Source organism: Rattus norvegicus, chromosome 5 (assembly GCF_021556685.1).
Source record: "Rattus norvegicus strain SHRSP/BbbUtx chromosome 5, alternate assembly SHRSP_T2T, whole genome shotgun sequence".
In the NCBI taxonomy this organism is placed as follows: Eukaryota; Metazoa; Chordata; class Mammalia; order Rodentia; family Muridae; genus Rattus; species Rattus norvegicus.
Window position 1 is genome coordinate 88321305 of NC_141538.1, and position 20815 is coordinate 88342119.

A 20815-nucleotide genomic window follows, 5' to 3' on the forward strand; every position below is an offset into this window, starting at 1 on the left:
CTCTCTCTCATTTTTTTGAAACTCACTTTTTTGTCTGCTTTTGGTTTGGCTTGGGGTTTTAAAATGTATGTTCTCATGAAATCCAGGCTAATCAAACTCAATTTAAAATGACCTTGAACTCAAGATTCTTCTTATGCCCCTTGTTAAAAAACCATCAGCCCACATTACTAAACCATCTTCCTTTTATTATTTGTTTACTTAATAAAGTTTTAGTTTCCATTATATGGCAAGCATTATTCTTAGACCTAGGAATGAGGCAGAGTAGTGGGTGTTCATAATCATATAAAAAGATATATAGAGCAATTATTAATATATATGATTCTATGTAAAGGGATAATTGACATTAGTGAAGAGGCATTTAAGGAGAGGGATAAAAATCGAATTAGAAGTGGAGATGGAGTGGGCGAGAGGGAGGAAGTGACTATTTTGATTGACACATCTGTATATAACAGCTGAGCAAAGGCATACAAGCAAGAGACCAATACACATGAAGCGATTGGGAGCATGGTTGTATTGATCAAAAGAAATGTCTCTTGTAAGATTTTAATAAAACAAGAACTCAGTGGGGCATAAGAACAGAAAGAAGGCACACCAAACTCAAATGGGCAGTGGAAGGAGAGACTGCTGTTCCTTGTGGAGGTTCAAGGGAGTCCAAGTAGTACAGGTTAAGAAAGCCATGTTAGCCATTTATGCTGAATAAGGCAGGAAGCAATGATTAAAAATAGTCTTTTGAGTATTATAATAACATCTATGGTGCATATTCTTTAAAAAGTCTTTAAACACTTTGTTAAGGATACAGATAAAGAAGAGACTGAGGAAGAAGGACTGATAACAGGGAGACAGTGGGCAGGCTATAGCTGTTGTCCTAGAGACATGATGCAAACAGCAGAAGTCGTGAGGAACATTCACATCCTTGATATATTTTGAAGTGTAGTCAGTGGGATTTGGGAACATTGAATGTGGCATGTGAGAACAAGAAAAGAAACATCAGCGTGACTGAGGTGCTGGTCTTGAAACTGGAAGCACAGAGCTACTGTTTAGCATAATGAAGAGGTCTCCAAGGACGTGGGGTGTAAGGAGACTTTACTTAGTCAATTAAAATGTTTTCATGAGAACTGGAATTATTTAGAAAGGAAGCAAGTATTGTTCAGAGAATCCAGGATGATTTTCAGATTGGTAAAGCAGAGGGGGCAAAGAGGCAAAAAAGTAAAGGTGGAATCTAAAGGGAGAAAACAAATAATTTCATAGTTGTGAAAGGTAAAATAAGGTGGGTGTGTCCAAATTCTAGAAGGAAGGTAATAGAGATGGGGAACATTCTTACTGATCTTCTAATAAATTTAATTAAAAATTGAAAGGAAAGTATTATTTAGAAGGTAAATAGTAAATACTTGAGGAAAATATGACTTAGCCATTCATGGTAAGTTGGATTTGGAAACCTCGTAGAATTAAAACTCAGGTTCATTGTTCTCCAGAATTAGCAAAACACCTTAAAGGGCCTCCAGATTACCATGCAAATTATATACAGCTTGACTTGACATTAAAAAGATGAAAATATCTAAATTATAATATTTTTCTCTTCCCTTTTCTCCATCCAAAAGCTCCCAAATATCTTGTTGGCTCTCTATCAAATTAATAGCCTCTATTTTCATTAATTTTCACTGCAGAACATTTTAATAGGTCAAGTAGCCCAAGACTACATAGTTTGTTATTTGCCAAACCAGATTTCTAGAAAACTCTGAGACAAGTAATGCACAGCTTCCCTAGACCCTTCACCATTGCTTCTGCATGCTAGTAAACTTAAGTTCAGAGAAGTGCAGGGACAGGAAAGGATGGGAATTTGCCTGGTTTGAAGAAGTTGAATCTAATTCTAGTTTGTTATTTTGAGATAGAAAGACACATGTGTTTGCTTTGAGTCTTAAAATAGGAATAAACCCATTTATTCTTGGGCATACCTTCTCCTGGAGGTATGTATAAGGACATAGAAGAAGGAACCTTCTGACTTTTAGCAGCTTACCTTTACCTTTCCATCACTGGCAATGGAAACTACTTCCTTTGAACTCCAGCATGGACAAAATAACAGCAAAGACATTGTGCATTGTGGATTGAGCAGCTACAAGAGCTTGGAATTTCCATTCTCTGACAACTATTTTTTTATTTTTTTATTAGATATATTTCTTTACTTACAATTCAAATGTTATTCCCCTTCCCGGTTTCCTGTCCATAAGCCCCCATCCCCTCCCCCATATGGGTATTCCCCCTATAGCTCCCGCTACTGCCCCCCTCCCATATTCCCCTGAACTAGTTGTCCAACCTTGGCAGGACCAAGGGCTTCCCCTTTCACTGGTGCCTCAATAAGGCTAGTCTCTGCTACATATGCAGTTGGAGCCCTGGATCAGTCCATGTACAGTCTTTTGGTAGTGGTTTAGTTCCTGGAAGCTCTGGTTGGTTGGCATTGTTTTTTTTTTTCTTAAATGGGGGTTGTAAGCTCCTTCAACTCTTTCAATACTTCCTCTAATTCCCCCCAAGTGGGTTCTGTTCTCAGTTCAGTGGTTTGCTGCTAGCATTGACCTCTGTATTGGGCATGTTCTGGATGTGTCTCTCAGGAGAGCTCTATATCTGGTCCCTTTCAGAATGCATTTTTTAGCTACATCAATCTTATCTAGGTTTGGTGGCTGTCTATATATGCACCATAAGTGGGGAAGGCTCTGAATGGCCATTCCTTGAGTCGCTGCTATAAACTTTGCTTCCATATCCTCTTTTATGGATATTTATTTCCCCTTTTAAGAAGGAGTGGGAGCATCCGCATTTCGACCATCCTTCTTCTTGAGCTTCCTGTGGTCGGTGGATTGCATTTTGGGTAATTCGAGCTTTTTGACTAATATCTACTTATCAATGAGTTTATTCCAAGTGTGTTTTTCTGTGATTAAGTTATCTCACTCAGTATATTTTTCTAGTTCACTCCATTTGTCTATGAATTTCATGAAGTCATTGTTTTTGATAGCTGAATAGTACTACCTCGTGTAGATGTACCACATTTTTTTTAATCCATTCCTCTGTTGAAGGGCATCTGGGTTCTTTCCATCTTTCTGGCTATTATAAATAAAGCTGCCATGAACATAGTGGAGCATGTGTCTTTGTTGTATGCTGGAACATCTTTTGGGTATATGACCAAGAAAGGTATAGCTGGGTCCTCAGGTAGTGCAATGTCCAATTTTCTGAGGAACCTCCAGACTGATATCCAGAGTGGTTGTACCAGTTTGCAATCCCACCAACAATGGAGAAGTGTTCCTCTTCCTCCACATCCTCACCAGCATCTGCTGTAGCCAGAGTTTTTTATTTAGCTATTCTGACTGGTGTGAGGTGGTATCTCAGGGTTGTTTTGATTTGCATTTGCCTGATGACTAAGAATGTTGAACATTACTTTAGGTGCTTTTTTGGCCTTCCGATTATCCTCAGCTGAGAATGTTTTGTTTAACTCTGTACCCCATTTTTAATAGGGTTATTTGGTTCTCTGGAATCTAACTTCTTGAGTTCTTTGTACATTTTGGATATTAGCCCTCTATCAGATGTAAGAGTGGTAAAGATCTTTCCCCAATCTGTTGCTTGCCATTTTGTTCTAATGACAGTGTCTTTTGCCTTATAGAAGCTTTGCAGTTTTGTGAGGTCCCATTTGTCAATTCTTATCTGAGAACTTGAGCCATTGGTGTTTTGTTCAGGAAATTTTCTCCAGTGCCCATGTGTTCGAGACTCTTCCCCACTTTTTCTTCTTATACTTTGAGTACATCTGTTTTGATGTGGAGGTCCTTGATCCACTTGGAATTAAGCTTTGTACATGGGACTAAGAATGGATCGATTTACATTCTTCTACATGATGACCTCCAGTTGAACCAGCACCATTTGTTGAAAATGCTATCTTTCTTCGATTGGATGGTTTTAACTCCTTTGTCAAAGATTACGTGACCATGGGTTTATTTCTGGGTCTTCAATTCTGTTCCACTGATCTATCTGCCTGTCTCGAATCAATACAATACAGTTTTTATGACTATTGCTCTGTAATACTGCTTGAAGTCAGGGATGGTGGTGCCCCCAGAAATTCTTTTATTGTTGAATATAGTTTTCACTATCCTGGGTTTTTTGTTATTCCAAATAACAAATTTGCAAATTTCTCTTCCTATCTCTATAAATAATTGAGTAGGAATTTTGATGGAGATTGAATTGAATTGCAGACTGTTTTTGACAAAGTGGCCATCTTTACTATATTAATCCTGCCAACCCATGAGCATGGAAGATCTTTCCATCTTCTGAGATCTTCCTCAATTTCTTTCTTCGCAGACTTGAAGTTGTTGTCATACAGATCTTTCACTTGCTTGGTTAAAGTCACAAGAAGATACTTTATATTATTTGGGACTATTGTGAAGGGTGTCATTTCCTTAATTTCTTTCTCAGCCTGTTTATCCTTTGAGTAGAGGAAGGCTACTAATTTGTTTAAGTTAATTTTATACCACGACACTTTGCTGAAGATTTTTATCAGGTTAAGTAGTTCTCTGGTGGAATTTTGGGGTCACTTAAGTACACTATCTCTCCCTATTTATTCAGTATAGTACTTGAAGTCCTAGACAACTATTTTTAAGTTAACTAGAAAGCCATATGTAGCCATTTTAATAGAAAGGTTAGTTAATAAGTTCTGCTACTCCTGAGAACACTGATTAATGCACAGTACATGCCATAGCCCCTCTAGAATGCATGGTAATTTTCTACAACATTCCCAGTTTTCTCAACTATTTATTTCCCTAGTTTTTATACCTAACCTCTTATGTGTTTTACTCATTTTCCTTGCAGTTCTTTTTGATCAAGTGGAAGAAATAGCCGTAAGCCCTTATGTAACACATCCCTGTGAGTGAGAAACATGTACTATGGAATCACTGTGATAAGAACATTGGAAGAAAGCTGAACTTAATAGTTGAAGTTAGACTAGCACAGGACCTCTGCTCTCTGAAAAAGGATAGTACTTGATACCTAAGCACAGGCATTAATGTTTGAATTGCCAACACTCACGTAACCCTAGCATTGGGAGGTTGAAGACAGGAAGATTTTGAAATTTCTAGCCAGCCAGTGAAGCAAGAACAATGAGCTTCCAGTTCAGCGAGAGACCACATCTCAAGGCAATGAGGCAAAGAGCCATATAGGAGAACACTGCACATAAATTCACATCCTTATGAGTATGCAGAATACATGCTCCACTCTGTCCACCCCTACACCCTGAGCAACTACTCTCACTTGTATTTTCCTTCAATTTCATTTCTTCGCTCCATGAGATATAAATCACAGCAAATTGTGTCACCTCATGGGAAGCTGAGAATCCCAATGGTTTTCTTAACTCTCAATCTTTTTTCAGAGGAAAAAAGAACCCTGTAAAACATCACACTCAGAACTTCTTTGCTCAATTGAAAAATTCTAGGCTCAGAAAATAGATAGATCTAAAGATCTTGATTCTTTTGGTCTTAATGAGGAATGAAATAAAGTTCCAGAAGGTTGCATATGCTTTCTCAAACTTTGGAGGAGCTAACTGAACATGAAACAGAATTCACAGTTCCCCAGCCAGACTCCTCACCCCTAAAATGACATTTGCAAACAACATTAGAAAAAATCACTTATTTTTGATTATCTAATGTTTAAACTTTCTTTAAAGGTTGTATTCTAAAAAGGTTGAGTTCATGGAGAGGCAGTGACTCAGAGCAGACTTTAGGACTATTTAAAGCTACCCTGTGACTTTGAATTCTAAATCACAAAAAAGAGGGGTGGAACAAGTGGGAATGGTCTACAGTGGATATAAAGGAAAGTTGCTATCCTCCTCTTACTTCAAGATGCTTCCCTACCTCCTACTTTCCCTTTGATTCCATGCTTCTACTCAGTCTGCAACATCTCAGATGCTGTACTCCAGAAAGCATCCCATCTCTAAGATGCCTCGTTTTCTTGAACTATTTCTGTTTTCCTTTCAGTTTACAAGCTCCTCCTTGGTGAATCAGCTACGTCTAACAAACCCTGTGGTTTAAGAAAGGATTATCTGATATTCTATGGCCATATAAAGCCTCCTTGCATCATGCCAAGCTTTTCCTGCAGAACTCTGTACACTTACAATGGGGATTTGCATTACTGTTCTTGTATCCATCCTCTTTAATGGAGGGTTGAATGACAGAGTCTGTGCTGCTCACAAGGGTACACGAGAACTGCACACACAGTAAGTAATTTTCTTGACTTCACTCAGGCCATCAAGCCTCTTCTCTGGACTTCAATGCTTCTGTCTATGTAAGTTATAGCTTCAAGGTTAATGAAAGAATTTTCAAACATTCTTCTGCTGTAAGGTCTTCTTAGCAATATATATTCACTGAATTTAACAAGCCCAGGTTCTTTCACTCAAACAGGCAAAGGAAACTGTTGCATTGAGTGTCTGTTATAATAATATACTTGAGATAAGCAATATTTTAAGGAAGTTTGTCTAGCACGCCTTCCTATGGGATGCTTTTCCTATTCATATGTGGCCAAGAAACCATGAGCAGAACCCTTTGAAATTATAACCAGATAAGGTAGTGGGGTGTGGGATATGCTCCAAATGTGATGGTGTAGACTTAGACAAATTTTTTCCTTGTGCTATATTTCCTCATGACAGATTATAATTACAGAAGTTTGTTCAGGAAGAACCAGTTTCATCTTGATGCAAGGAGACAGAGGGAAAGAGAAAAGTACCAGTCTTTCTCCTTTTAGAATAAACCCTAAAATGAGTACTAACCAGGCTTTCATAAGAAATTGTCCTAATCCCTTTAAGAACCATGTTACCCAAGATGAACAGACCACATGAAACTCAAGAAGGATGACCAAAATGCAGATGTTTCAATCCTTCTTTAAAAGGGGAACAAGAATACTCTTAGGAGCAGACAGGGAGGCAAAGATTAGAATAGAGACTGAAGGAACACCCATTCAGAGCCTGCCCAACATGTGGCCAATACATATACAGTCACCAAACTAGATAAGATGGATGAAGCAAAGAAGTGCAGGCTGACAGGAACCGGATGTAGATCTCTCCTGAGAGACACACCCAGATTACAGCAAATACGTAGGTGAATGCCAGCAGCAAACCACTGAACTGAGAACGGGACCCCGTTGAAGGAATCAGAGAAAGGACTGGAAGAGCTTGAAGGGGCTTGAGACCCCATATGAACAACAATGCCAACCAAACAGAGCTTCCAGAGACTAAGCCACTACCCGAAGACTATACATGGACTAACCCTGGGCTCCAACTGCGTAGGTAGCAATGAATAGCCTAGGAAAAGCACCAGTGGAAGGGGAAGACCTTGGTCCTGACAAGGCTGGACCCCCAGTGAACGGCATTGTTGGGGGGAGGGTGGTAATGAGGGAAGGATGGGGAGGGGAACACCCATATAGAAGGGGAGAGGGAGGGATTAGGGGGATGTTGGCCCGGAAACCGGGAAGGGGAATAACATTTGAAATGTAAATAAGAAATACCCAATTTAATAAAGATGGAAAAAAAGTAGGTATTCAAAAAAAAGGAAAGAAAGAAAGAAAGAAAGAAAGAAAGAAAGAAAGAAAGAAAAAGAAGTAAAAGAAGAAGAATCATGTCATGTTCTTAACCTTAATTTAAGCAATGTCATGCATGATGTCTTCTCCCTAGGGTCCACAGTATCTCTCAAAACCACTTCTTTGAAACCAAGCCACTAGCACATGATTCTTTGTGGGACACCCAAGGCATAGTATAACATGCAGAAATAGAACTGTAATAAATATTGATATTTATTATAAATCATTTCAAAATAATACCACAAGGATACCTGTAGTAGATTGCAATCATGGAATTATAAAGAGAAACAGGAACGAGCACTGTAGTGCTTAAACATTAATGTCTAAAAAAGTCCAGCAAATGATGGGCACTGCTCATTGCCAGCAGCACTTCCATTAATCAAACTGCCCACATACCCATAAGATTATAGAACTCCTTTCTCAACAGTTTAGTCATCTCCCCCCCCTCTCAATTTCAGCTCAGGTCTTACAATTTTGCAAAAAATAAATTACCTGCCACCACAGCATATAATTTTCGAAACTACCTGTTCACCACAGCAAAGCAGTAATGCCCAGCTCCCAAAGGAGCCATCAGCCCTTCTCTCCTCCCCTCCTTTCTAGCTTCATTGTGTTGGAAAGAACAAATGCACTCGGATTCAGGCAGCACATAGCTTTACTGCCTGCCCCAAATAATTGCTATGTGAATATCTGTGTGAAATTCTTTTCTTCCTCCCTTTTTATGCTTTCTTAGATTGTCTTGCTCAGACACATGTTTTCTTTCAATTACTAATGACAGAACTTGGAATAATTACAGTTCCACATACCGCATCTAAACAAATTGTTTCCTATACCTTTACACAACTCCATTCATCTGACCCAAATTAATGTGATAATTAAAAATACAGTTGCAAAGAAATACCGGAAAAGATATCCTACATTGTGGATTGAGCAGCTACTAGATCTTGGAATTTCTACACTGATAGCTATTTTTAGATTAGCTGGAAAGCAGCATTTAGCCAGTTCAAGGTTACATATTGAGGGTTTGGAATTAAGAGGGTGGCTTTGAAACCTTGTTCTATAGCCAGGCCAGAGACTTTATTCTGTCTCAACAGTAATTGATTCAAATGTTATATATGGATGCTCAGAGTAACACTTGATACTTTGGGGGAGGCATAGAGCAGAAGTAGTGGGCCAAAATGTTTCTTCAAACACAGATATTTTTTCTCTATATCTCCCCCTTAATATTTGTTTCAGGCCCTCAGGTATTCCAGGATGGTTTCCAGCTCCTTGGTAGATGAAGATGAACTGGATCCTATGATCCTCCTGCTTCTACCTTCTGAATGTTGGGATTATATAGTGTATATAAAATGTCAGATATTCAATCCAGGATTTCAGCATGCTATCTAACTTGTGTATACCAACTGAAATATATTTCTGCCTCCTAAACTCTAAGACATTCTATGTGAATATGTTCTTGGTATGATCATGTATATTTTCTATTACATTTCACAGCCTCAACTCTAGGGAACAACATTCTTCATTCACTGTTTCTTTAACAATTTTAAAACTATAATGAAGCTTCTCAAAATGTATTTCAATGTCTAGTGAACATTTGTTTTTTTCTCTTTCTATAATCTATTTACGCATATGGCATCGCAGCCTCAGCCCCATTCTCCTCTATTCCCAGTTCTGCTCTTATGAATCCTTTTCCCCATTACCTCCCCTCCACTCAACTTCTCAAAAAAGGGGAAGACCCCCTTGTATAGCATCCAGTCCCTGCAAGACTAAGCACACCTCCTTCCACTGGAGACATATGTGGCAGTAGAGGTATGGGAAAGTGATCCAATGTCAGGCAACAGAGGCAGAGACAGTCCCTGTTCCAATTGTTAGGGAAGCCACCTGAAGACTAAGCTGCACAACTGCTACAGATGTGTAAGGGACCTAATTCCAATCCCTGCATGGTCTTTGGTTTACTCTTCAGTCTCTGTGAGCTCCCTTGGCCCAGATTAGTTGACTCTGTAGGTAATCCTTTGGGGTCTTTGATCTGGTTGACTTGCTCAATTCTATCCCCTACTCTTCCACAAGACTTCCTGAGCGCTTCCTAATGTTTGGCTAGGGGTCTTTGTCTCTGTTTCCACCTGATGATGGATGAAGTCTTTCAGGAGACTGTTATGCTATGTTCTGTCCTTAAACATAGAAGAGTATCATTAATGGTATAACGGGTTGGCTTTCTCTCATGGGATAGGTATCAAGTTGTGCTGGTCATTGCTTGGCAGTTCCCTCAGTTTCTGCTCCATCTTTATTCCTACTATAAATTTTGCACTAAAGGTCTTCAGCAGCCCATCTGTGTGTTTTTAAATCATAATTATTATTCAAGACAACTATTTTAAAATGCTATTATATCTCTATTCATAACATAATAAATGTGCTTAGGGAATGTCTTGATTGAGCTCCTTGACTTTACACAATGTATTTCCAACACCCTCTGTAAAAGTTTCTACATGCACACTCTAGTGTTTTTTCTGTGTGCTGGATCAAAATGGACAAGTGAGACTAAAGCGGCTTAGAAGAGGGAATTTTAATTCTTAGAAAGTTTCCCTTCATGGCATGTTCATCTGTGTCTTTCTGCAGTTCTCACATAATTTAGATTATTCTTATGGTCACTGGTTTTCTCTACAGGTATTTAGATACCTCCAAATTGCTACCAAATTACTTATCTCAATGTTTTCCTTTTCCAAACTAAGAACCTGAACCAACCTTCCCAATACTCTATCTTATTTATAATGTCTTTCTTATCTAGCTTCACCTACATTTATTATCATCAGTACTATGCCAAGATTGGACTCAAAGTTTCAGATGTGGTTGGACCAGAGTTAACTACAGCAGCAGCACTGTGATTCCTTTACCAAGCATAAAATGGTATGTACGTTAACTGGTAATACATTAACAATTTTTGCTACAGTCAGAGCTTATTGTTGACTTGTATCACTGCTACTCTTTAATAGAAGTGTAGCCTAGGAGGTGTATTTTTCTCACAAGCTATATTACTTTCACCCTGTATTTAGAGCACTGGAGTTGGGACCAAACAGAACACTTATTACTGTCCCACGTTCAATTTCCTCTTTCTAGATTTGGCTCAATATTTTCAGGAGCCAAGAAGTTGTTAGATCTAGTTATTCTGAGTGTTGTTTTTTCCCTCTGTACTTTTTACTCTTGTGGAATGCTCTAATCAAGAAATCTTCCATATATTCATACAGTTACATAACACATTGCAGATTGAAATATATATATATATATTTATCTGCAATATATACATATATATACATATACAATATATATATTCAATCTGCAATATATTTATACATATATATATATATATGACATAATTAAACCCTGTTTATCTTCATTTTGAATTTTTTTAGAAATCACTACCAGGTATAAAGTTAAAAAAAAAATCTTTAAATCATAGAAGAACATGATAGGTGGTCACCAGATACCTTTTATAGAAATGAAACTAACAAATTTGTTGGCTGATTTGTGTGTCAACTTGAAAAAAGCTGGATTTATCACAGAGAAAGCAGCCTCTCTTTAGGAAAAGCCTCCATGAGATCCAGCTATAAGGCACTTTCTCAGTTAGTGATCAAGGAGGTAAGACCCCGTTCCTTGTGGCTGGTGCCATCCCTGGGCTGGTAGTACTGGTTTCTATAAGAAAACAAGCTGAAAATGCCAGTGATGGCAAGCCAGTAAGCAGCAGCTTCCATGGCCTCTGCATCAGCTCCTGACTCTATGTTCCTGTTATGTATGAGTTACTGCCATGATTTCCTTAGGTGGTGAACAGCATTGTGGAAGTGTAAGCTGAATAAACCCTTTCCTCCATATCTTGCTTCTTGGTCATGATATTTTATGCAGGAATACAAACTTTGACTAAGCCAAATTGATACGAGCATATTGAGGTATTCCTGTGTCAACCTGACCATGTTTTGGGAAAGACTGTTGATAGACTTTGCAACTTTGGGATGTAAGAACCATTGAGTTCCCTGCGGTCCAGACACCGCCCGGATCTGAAAGGTCCCAGTCAAACAGCTCCCTGCACCCAAATAACTTAGGAGGGAGAGCTAAACATTCAGAGGGCTAGACACGCCTGGGAAGTCAGAAGAGACTACACTCTGCCCACATTTCTGACTCTAGAGGAAAACACCTAACACCATCTGGGACCCTTGTACACAGGGACTGGAGAAAAGGCAGGGCAGGCCCTTCTGATTGTTGCCCTCTTGGAGAGCTGAAATGAAGCCCCCTACAAGCGACTTCAGGCTCAGGACTAGAGGTAAGTCCAACTTTTGTGTTCCAAATGACCTGCCTGGTGGACTCAGGACACACAGAGGCAAAACTCCTCTGGGACCGGACACTTCTGGTTTTTAGCTGGACCCAAAACCTCCCAGATCCTGGCCCACAGCTCCCTGCTCCCAAACCCCATGGGAGAGAGAGCTCACTGCCCAGACAGGTGAGCACTCCTTAGACTGCAGGGTGGGAAAGACTACCAGTACTGCTTACCCTTGCTCACATCCCTGGCCCAAGAGGAAACTTTCAGTAGGTTGTTGCTAAGGCTCTTCAGATTCTTCTCTAGGGATTTTTGGAAGACATACTTAATGCTTTTTATTTTTTAGCAACTGATTGTACATCACATACCCAAGAATTTCCTTTCAACTATGAAGCAAAACCTAGTGACTAATTGAATACCCACCATACTGAAATCTTCTTACTATCTATTTCCCAACCCACCTTGGTGAAATGTCTCACCTTGTAATTTAGTTTCTCACTGCACAGCATTCTGACAAAGAGTTGCTGGGCATTGTAGCCTCTAATATCCCTTTAAAGCATGATGACTATGCATCTGTCTTCCTAAAACATTCAGAATCTATGTCCCAACTGGTCAGTGGTTTCTTTAAGTTTTCTAACTAAGGAGGGATAGGGAGGACATCTGATAGAAAATGTCTTTTCTATTTTCATATTAAAGACATGCCCTCTTTTCTTCAGCATCTTTAATCTTCTAACATTTATCCTATCAATTCTATCCCTAGTGTACTTTTATCCCCAGATGTTTGTCTACTAAATTAAGAGTATTGCAGAGGTGGGGAGCATTTTTTAATGCCCATAAATCACTTGGCAGCATAAACTTCTTTCTGCTCCCACCTCTGCTGCACCAATTGCACTCAGGCTGCCACCACCTTCCCTCGGGCCTTGCTTTCAGAGATAGACAGCTCCTGAGTGCAGGGAACCTGGACAGACATGTCTATTCATCAACCCACCCCTGTCTCTGGAGCCAGCTTGTCCTGAGGTTTGACAGTGAAGAATTTACATAAGTCCTTGATTAACCCTAAGGAACTCCAAGAGCAACTTCTCTGGTTTTCTCCTTTTCTGCCCTAGTGCTTTTGTGAATATACATGTTGCTTGATGCTTGTATTTTGATGAGTAACCCTTGATTAAAGTCATGTCTTTGACTTGAAGATCTAATCAGCAAAACAGAAAACAAAAACCATACACTTCTTTTACAAATTAGATAAAATATTGCATCTTCTATTTATGTTTTTTTTTGTTTTACAGGTAGGTTGTAAAATGTTATTTTTCTCACATTAATGATAAAAAATAACTACAATATTTGTCAAAATTTGCAAAAGATTTTATAATTTAGCAACTGACCTGAACATTTATATGGTAACCTTTATATTGGAATGTATCTGTTACGAAGTATATGAGACATCTGCATTCCTTCATGGGTATGTTTCAAATGGCTACTACTCATTACAGAGTGCATCAGTCTACTGTTGATTGGTAACATTAGCAACTTGACATAGACTACTTGATCCTTACTCTCAGGTGTATCTACAACACAATATTTGTTCATTTCCCTGGAATTTCCTTCTGTCTGTGTTTCATTGCAAGGTCTCTAGGTCCTCCTGCAACTTCTGCTTGCTTCTTTCCTCCCAAAATTTAGTTTCCTATGATCACATATATGCTTCCTTCATAATGTCTAACAAATGGCAAAGCAACCCTGCAATAATAAAATACTGGGGTAATAACAGCAGCTGTGCTTTTCCTATATCTACCTCAAAAAAAAAAAAAAAACTAGTGGCCTTACGTACCCCTAGAAATCTGCTTTCCTAGATCTGCTTAGGTATTACATTCTAAAAAAATGTTAAAATCCCTCTGTGTTTTTCCTTTCTTAACCTCATGATGGAGACTATCTAGGATCACAAAAGATATCACTGCCAAAAATGACACAAAGATGTACATATATGTGTATACATATATAGTATAAAATACTATATTGTATGTATCATATTATGTAATATAATAATATGCAGCATTATAATTTTATGTATATAATATTACATGTTAATAACACAGGACCCCAAATCTGAAGGTTAGGTTTAGATTCTTGATTTACCAATTATCATCCCTAATATAGATCAGAACCCACATACTCTACAGGAGCTTTTTATATATTAACTGGGGCTATTACAAACTACACTGACTCATTATGTGTTAGCTTTGCTAGGCACTCAGAAGGCAAAATAAAATAGACATCAGAGGTAGAACAATGAAGGGAACTTGATGGGAGAGGGGATAAGAAGGGGAAAGGAGATATGGATCAGGTATGAGGAAAGGGGTGGGAAAGGGCTAGGAGGGAGTAGAAAAATCAGTAAGGGTGTGTCTCTGGAACTTGGCTAAGATCTGAGACAAGGGAGGATCAGAAAGTATTTGGCTGTGGTCCTAACTGAGATTCTCAATAGTAGGAGATATAGAGACTGAAGTGGGCAACTCCTGGAACCAAGAAGTTCCAGTGGAAGGAGAGGGGGCAACAACTCACTCCTAAAACTCTCAGCCCCATATAAGATGCACAAGAATCAAGATGTTTCAGAGACTGAGGGAATAGACAATCAATCATCTCCAAATTTGAGACTCATCCCATGTGAGAGAGTCAATTCTTGACATTGTTAACGATACTCTGCTCTGCTTGCAGAGAGGAGCCTAGCATGATCATCTCCAGAAAGTTACTAGCCCCAATGGAAACAGATGCAGAGGCTCACAGCCAAACGTGAAGCAGGATTCGGTGTGGCACAGGATTGAGAAAGCAGGAGAAGTTAAGGATATACCACATGAAGACATATAGAGTCAAGTAACCTGGGCTCATACCTGCTCCCAGAAAACGAACCACCAATCAAAGAGCATGCAGGGGTTGGACCTAGGCCCCCTATACATTTATCATAAATGGACAGTTTTATCTTCAAGTGGGTCCCCTAACAATTAGAAATGGGGCTGTCTCTGAATCTGTTGCCTGCAATTGGATTCCTGTCACCTAACTGGGCTGCCTGGTTGGATCTCAATGGTAAAGGATGCACTTAGTCTGGCTGCAACTTGATGTCCCATGGTGGACTTCTCTGAAGAGAAGGGAAGGACAGTGGGAGGAGGGATTTGTGAGGGTGTGACTGGTAGTAGAGGAGGACTGGGGCAGAGCTGTGACTGGCATGTAAAGTGAATAAAATACATACATACATACATACATACATACATACATACATACATAAATGGAAATAAGAATTTTCCTTCTTACATATTTACAATTACTTAACACCACAAAGGAGATCCTGGGTGAGCTTGGGAAGGTGAACAAACACTTACTTAATAGCTCACACACATTGCTGTTAGTATGCTAACTAACCTTACTGGTTTGATACGGTATCTTGGTTTATACTCCAACTGAATTCTCTGTTTGTGGACCCAGTGTCTATCTCTGTGACAAAACAAAAATTGTGATTGATGTGACAGGTTATCTGTGTCAGGAGAAAGAAAAACTAAGGGTGAGTCAGTCCATCCTATGAAATCCCAGCTTACACCTGTACATTGCAATCACGCTCTTTATATCTGTCTCCTGTTTCTGATTTTCAGCCCTTTCAACTTTGAGCTTTTATGGGCAGAGGCAAAAGTCTTACAGAGATATATAACCAGCTTTAGTAAATAAGGTCAAAGATTCATAGCATATATATATATATATATATATATATATGTTCAGTATATAAAATGAGCCTATTCTTGTGTGCATATATGAGTTTATCTAGTAGTTTTGCTTCCCTGGTTGATACGAAGCCAATATAAATCATAATTTGTTAGTAGCATAAATAACACCACTTATGTTTAACTCATGGATCTTCTGACCATGTGAGGAGATTCATCTTCATGCAAGGTTTTCTGTGGTGACTCTGTCCTATCTTGGGTCTATTTGTGAATCTTAGAATAGCAGCTACTCTCAAAAACAATGACTTTATGAAATTCGTAGGCAAATGGTTGGAACTGGAAAATATCATCCTGAGTGAGGTAACCCAATCACAGAAAAACACACATGGTATGCACTCATTGATAAGTGGCTATTAGCCCAAATGCTTGAATTACCCTAGATGCCTAGAACAAATGAAACTCAAGACAGATGATCAAAATATGAATGCTTCACTCCTTCTTTAAAAGGGGAACAAGAATACCCTTGGCAGGGAATAGAGAGGCAAAGATTAAAACAGACACAGAAGGAACACCCATTGAGAGCCTGCCCCACATGTGGCCCATACATATACAGCCACCCAATTAGACAAGATGGATGAAGCAAAGAAGTGCAGGCAGACAGGAGCCGGATGTAGATCTCTCCTGAGAGACACAGCCAGAATACAGCAAATACAGAGGCGAATGCCAGCAGCAAACCACTGAACTGAGAACAGGACCCCCGTTGAAGGAATCAGAGAAAGAACTGGAAAGCTTGAAGGGGCTCGAGACCCCATATGAACAACAATGCCAAGCAACCAGAGCTTCCAGGGACTAAGCCACTACCTAAAGACTATACATGAACTGACCCTGGACTCTGACCTCATAGGTAGCATTGAATATCCTAGTAAGATCACCAGTGTAAGGGGAAGCCCTGGGTCCTGCTAAGACTGAACCCCCAGTGAACTAGATTGTTGGGGGGGGCGGCAATGGGGGGAGGATGGGGAGGAGAACACCCATAAAGGAGGGAGGGAGAGGGATTAGGGGGATGTTTGCCTGGGAACCGGGAAAGGGAATAACACTCGAAATGTAAATAAGAAATACTCAAGTTAATAAAAAAAAAAAAGAGTAGCAGCTACTTGAAGATAACATAGAGGAAATGCCCCACAAGGGAGATGTTTCAAGCTATTGTCCGCATCTTTTTTTTTTTTTATAAACAACCCTTTGGCCCAAGGAAATCACATGGACAAAATTTACCTGCCCAAAGGGCAGAGAAGTATCCTTGAGTTCTGTGATAGGAATATTTTCAAATCCATGTGGGAACATGTGTGATTGCAGAATGAGGAGCTACAACCACATTTTCTAACAAAGAATTTCAGACCAGGGTTCTAAAACTGTCTTCCGCCTCTTATGAACCATGCCATGATAAGATGAGATTCTGTATTAAGTGAAGGCAGATATTTCATTGTAGATTCTGTGTCTTAGCTATTGGACACTAGGCAATGAGCAATTTATAAGAGTTTGTCTGAATGTAGGGATAAAAACACTTATCTCTGTAGCATGAAAACTTGGGTTAGATCTTTTATGAACTAAAAAGATAGAATCATGTTTTCAAATCCTGAAAGTAAAAGCAAATATGTTTTTTTAATCTTTTAAGTTATTTTCAAATCTCTGATGACATACTTTATGTCACAATAGTAAACTTTTAGGTAAAAATGAATAGTTATCAAAATTCTTATGTTCAATTTCATGAGCAAGTCCAATCTTAATGAAAAAAATTGTCAAAGTTGTAATTATATTCTCAGATCCATTAGGACTTTATATGTATAGATTTCTCTCTGTCTCTCTCTGTCTCTGTCTCTGTCTCTCTCTCTCTCTCTGTCTGTCTTGCTCTCTCTGTCTCTGTCTCTGTCTTTGTCTCTCTCTCTTTCTCTCTCTCTCTCTCTCTCTCTCTCTCTCACACACACACACACACACACACACACACACACACACACAGACAAAGGAGAGAGAGAGATTATAATATACACTGCATAATTTGCCATTGCATATACCCACATACCCTTCCTTGCACTCTTTCAAATCCATGGCCTTTTCTCCTTATTTTCATTTATTGCTGTTACACACACACACACACACACACACACACACACACACACACGCACACACACACACCGTCGTAGCCAGTTACTCAAATGTAAATTGTAAATTTCAGGGCTGACCATTTGGTATTTGGCAACCCGTTTATACTGTCTACATTCCTTCATACTGTCGCTTGTTGTTTTATTTGATATATGGTGGCCACCTTTTTATTTCATATTTTGGAAATATATTTTATCTATTTAAACATCTACCATTCCCAGGGTGAATTTGCCAGATTGTATAACATTTACTTTTTTTTTTCGGAGCTGGGGACCGAACCCAGGGCCTTGCACTTGCTAGGCAAGTCCTCTACCACTGAGCTAAATCCCCAACCCCCATAACATGTACTTTAATGATCACTGAAAGCCTTCCAGATGTGCTTAACTTGCTGTTGAATAGAAGAACTTTGTGTGTGCCATTGCATAATAAAAATATTTCCTGCAGAATTGGCACCTAAAAAACATCTGGGCAGAAACGTGTTAATATCATTTGATAAATTTGGAATAACACCCATATTTCCTTTCAAACTATGGATTATCCAATTTACAATTTATTTTTTCCAAATCTGTATCACAATAGAGTATCATTTTAAAGGTTTTACTTGTATATTTTTCTGGGTTGTGGTTTGTGTTGGAAGAGTTATTATACTGAATGGAGACAAATAGTTACAGGCAGAAGATATGTCTTTAATATTGGCAAAGAATATAAAACTTAATTGTTGGACCTAATGAAGACTTGTAGTGTTCTCTCTACTGAAGAGGCATGCTTTACTGTTCTTAAAGTCTGAAACAAGAAACAGTTTGTTGGTAATTTAATCCATGGTAAAAATTCTACCAAATATGAAGGAAACTAGGTTTTGATAGGCAGAATAATGATCCACATCCATGTTATAAGATCCTGTCAATGTCTTTAAACGAGAAGAAGGCATTGTATAATGATATAATGATACTTAGTAATCTTGAGTTAATATAATTCTGCCGTTTGTCTGGGGGTACAGTCTAATCTAAGACTAATGAGTTGTTAAGAACAACAAACCCTTGCAAGAAGTGCTTAGGCCCGATAGCACGCATGGGATTATTTCTATCTTTCTGTACCTGTTGAGGCCCGTTTTTTGACCAATTATATGGTCAATTTTGGAGAAAGTACCATGAGAAGCTGAGAAGAAGGTATATCCTTTTGCTTTAGGATAGAATGTTCTATAAATATCCGTTAAGTCCATTTGGCTCATGACTTCTCTTAGTCTGTCGACATCACTGTTTAATTTCTGTTTCCATGATCTGTCCATTGATGAGAGTGGGGTGTTGAAATCTCCCACTATTATTGTGTGAGGTGCAATGTGTGTTTTGAGCTTTAGTAAGGTTTCTTTTACGTATGTAGGTGCCCTTGTATTTGGGGCATAGATATTTAGGATTGAGAGTTCATCTTGGTGGATTTTTCCTTTGATGAATATGAAGTGTCCTTCCTTATCTTTTTTGATGACTTTTAGTTGGAAATTGATTTTATTTGATATTAGAATGGCTACTCCAGCTTGCTTCTTCTGACCATTTGCTTGGAAAGTTGTTTTCCAGCCTTTCACTCTGAGGTAGTGTCTGTCTTTGTCTCTGAGGTGTGTTTCCTGTAGGCAGCAGAATGCAGGGTCCTCGTTGCGTATCCAGTTTGTTAATCTATGTCTTTTTATTGGGGAGTTGAGGCCATTGATATTGAGAGATATTAAGGAATAGTGATTATTGCTTCCCGTTATATTCATATTTGGATGTGAGGTTCTGTTTGTGTGCTTTCATTCTCTTTGTTTTGTTGCCAAGACGATTATTTTCTTGCTTCTTCTAGGGTATAGCTTGCCTCCTTATGTTGGGCTTTACCCTTTATTATCCTTTGTAGTGCTGGATTTGTAGAAAGATATTGTGTAAATTTGGTTTTGTCATGGAATATCTTGGTTTCTCCATCAATGTTAAGTGAGAGTTTTGCTGGATACAGTAACCTGGGCTGGCATTTGTTTTCCCTTAGGGTCTGTATGACATCAGTCCAGGATCTTCTGGCCTTCATAGTTTCTGTACATACAACTAATGAATAAAGACAGTGTGTTATACAGATAGAGTGTAGTGGTATTTTGGGAAAAGGAATGAAATCCTGGAATTCCTGTCATTTGTGAAAACATGGTGAGAACTAGAGATTGCTATATTAACTGATGTCAGGCGCAGAGAGACAGGCACCAAATGACTTTACTCACATGCAGAATGCAAGTTGAGAAGTTGAGAGCAGAACTCACAGTGTAAGGGAGGAGGAAAGGGGGAGATTGTGGTTAACTGCATGAATTTACATTTATATACGATCAATAGTTTGTGATATAATATTATGTTATAGTAAGTTGACTATAATTAACAAGGTATTTAAAAAAAAAGAAGTGCTTAGGCCGAAAGATGCCTAAAGAGGAACAGTCATGACGATGGATGCCATAGCTCTGAAGATGGGGAAGTAGCTCTCTAGCCAATACAAGGACAAGGATAGTATCCTAGAGCTTCCGCAATTGTGTATGACTCTGGTAGAGTTTACGTTTCAGATTTCTAAGTTAAAGAAAGAACCACAACAGATGTATGTTACTTAAGTCAGTTAGTCTGGGATAAATTGTTATCTAGTAATATAAAATCAATAAACAACATCATTGCCAGTATTTTGATCTGAACACCAATGTGTATCTCCTCTTTGCTTATTCATGATGAGATATGATCTATTTTTTGTCTGCTTATTAAGTAGAAGAAGGAGCAGACCAAATCAAGGAATATTTACTGTACTAACCTGAAGTTAATGTATACATTTTTAACAAGTATCATCTTCCTAACAGGTCAATATGTAATATAAAGACTACTTAACTTAATGAAAAATAGTATCTTAATTGTGTTTCAATCTCTGTTACTTAATTGTGAAGGAGGATGAATAATTTTTCATATATTAATTAGTATCATCATTTTCCAGCTTACATCTTTGATTAATTAATCAAATGAGCTGTTTGCAGTGTACCAATAATTTGTAAACACTCTATATATCTCCTTAATCTTCCGTTACACCTTTTCAAATG

General features: G+C 38.6%; 1 long non-coding RNA gene across 1 annotated transcript in view; it reads right to left on the minus strand.

Moving 5' to 3' along the window:
* LOC148005853 (uncharacterized) overlaps positions 1-19489 on the minus strand; it is a 31280-nt gene extending 11791 nt beyond the window's left edge. The window contains exons 1-2 of the long non-coding RNA XR_015620256.1: positions 18837-19489; positions 15293-15364 (exon numbers count right to left, since the gene is read on the minus strand). This is a non-coding gene — a long non-coding RNA (uncharacterized LOC148005853). The remainder of the gene's footprint in view (positions 1-15292; positions 15365-18836) is intronic.
* Positions 19490-20815: the final 1326 nt, after the last annotated feature.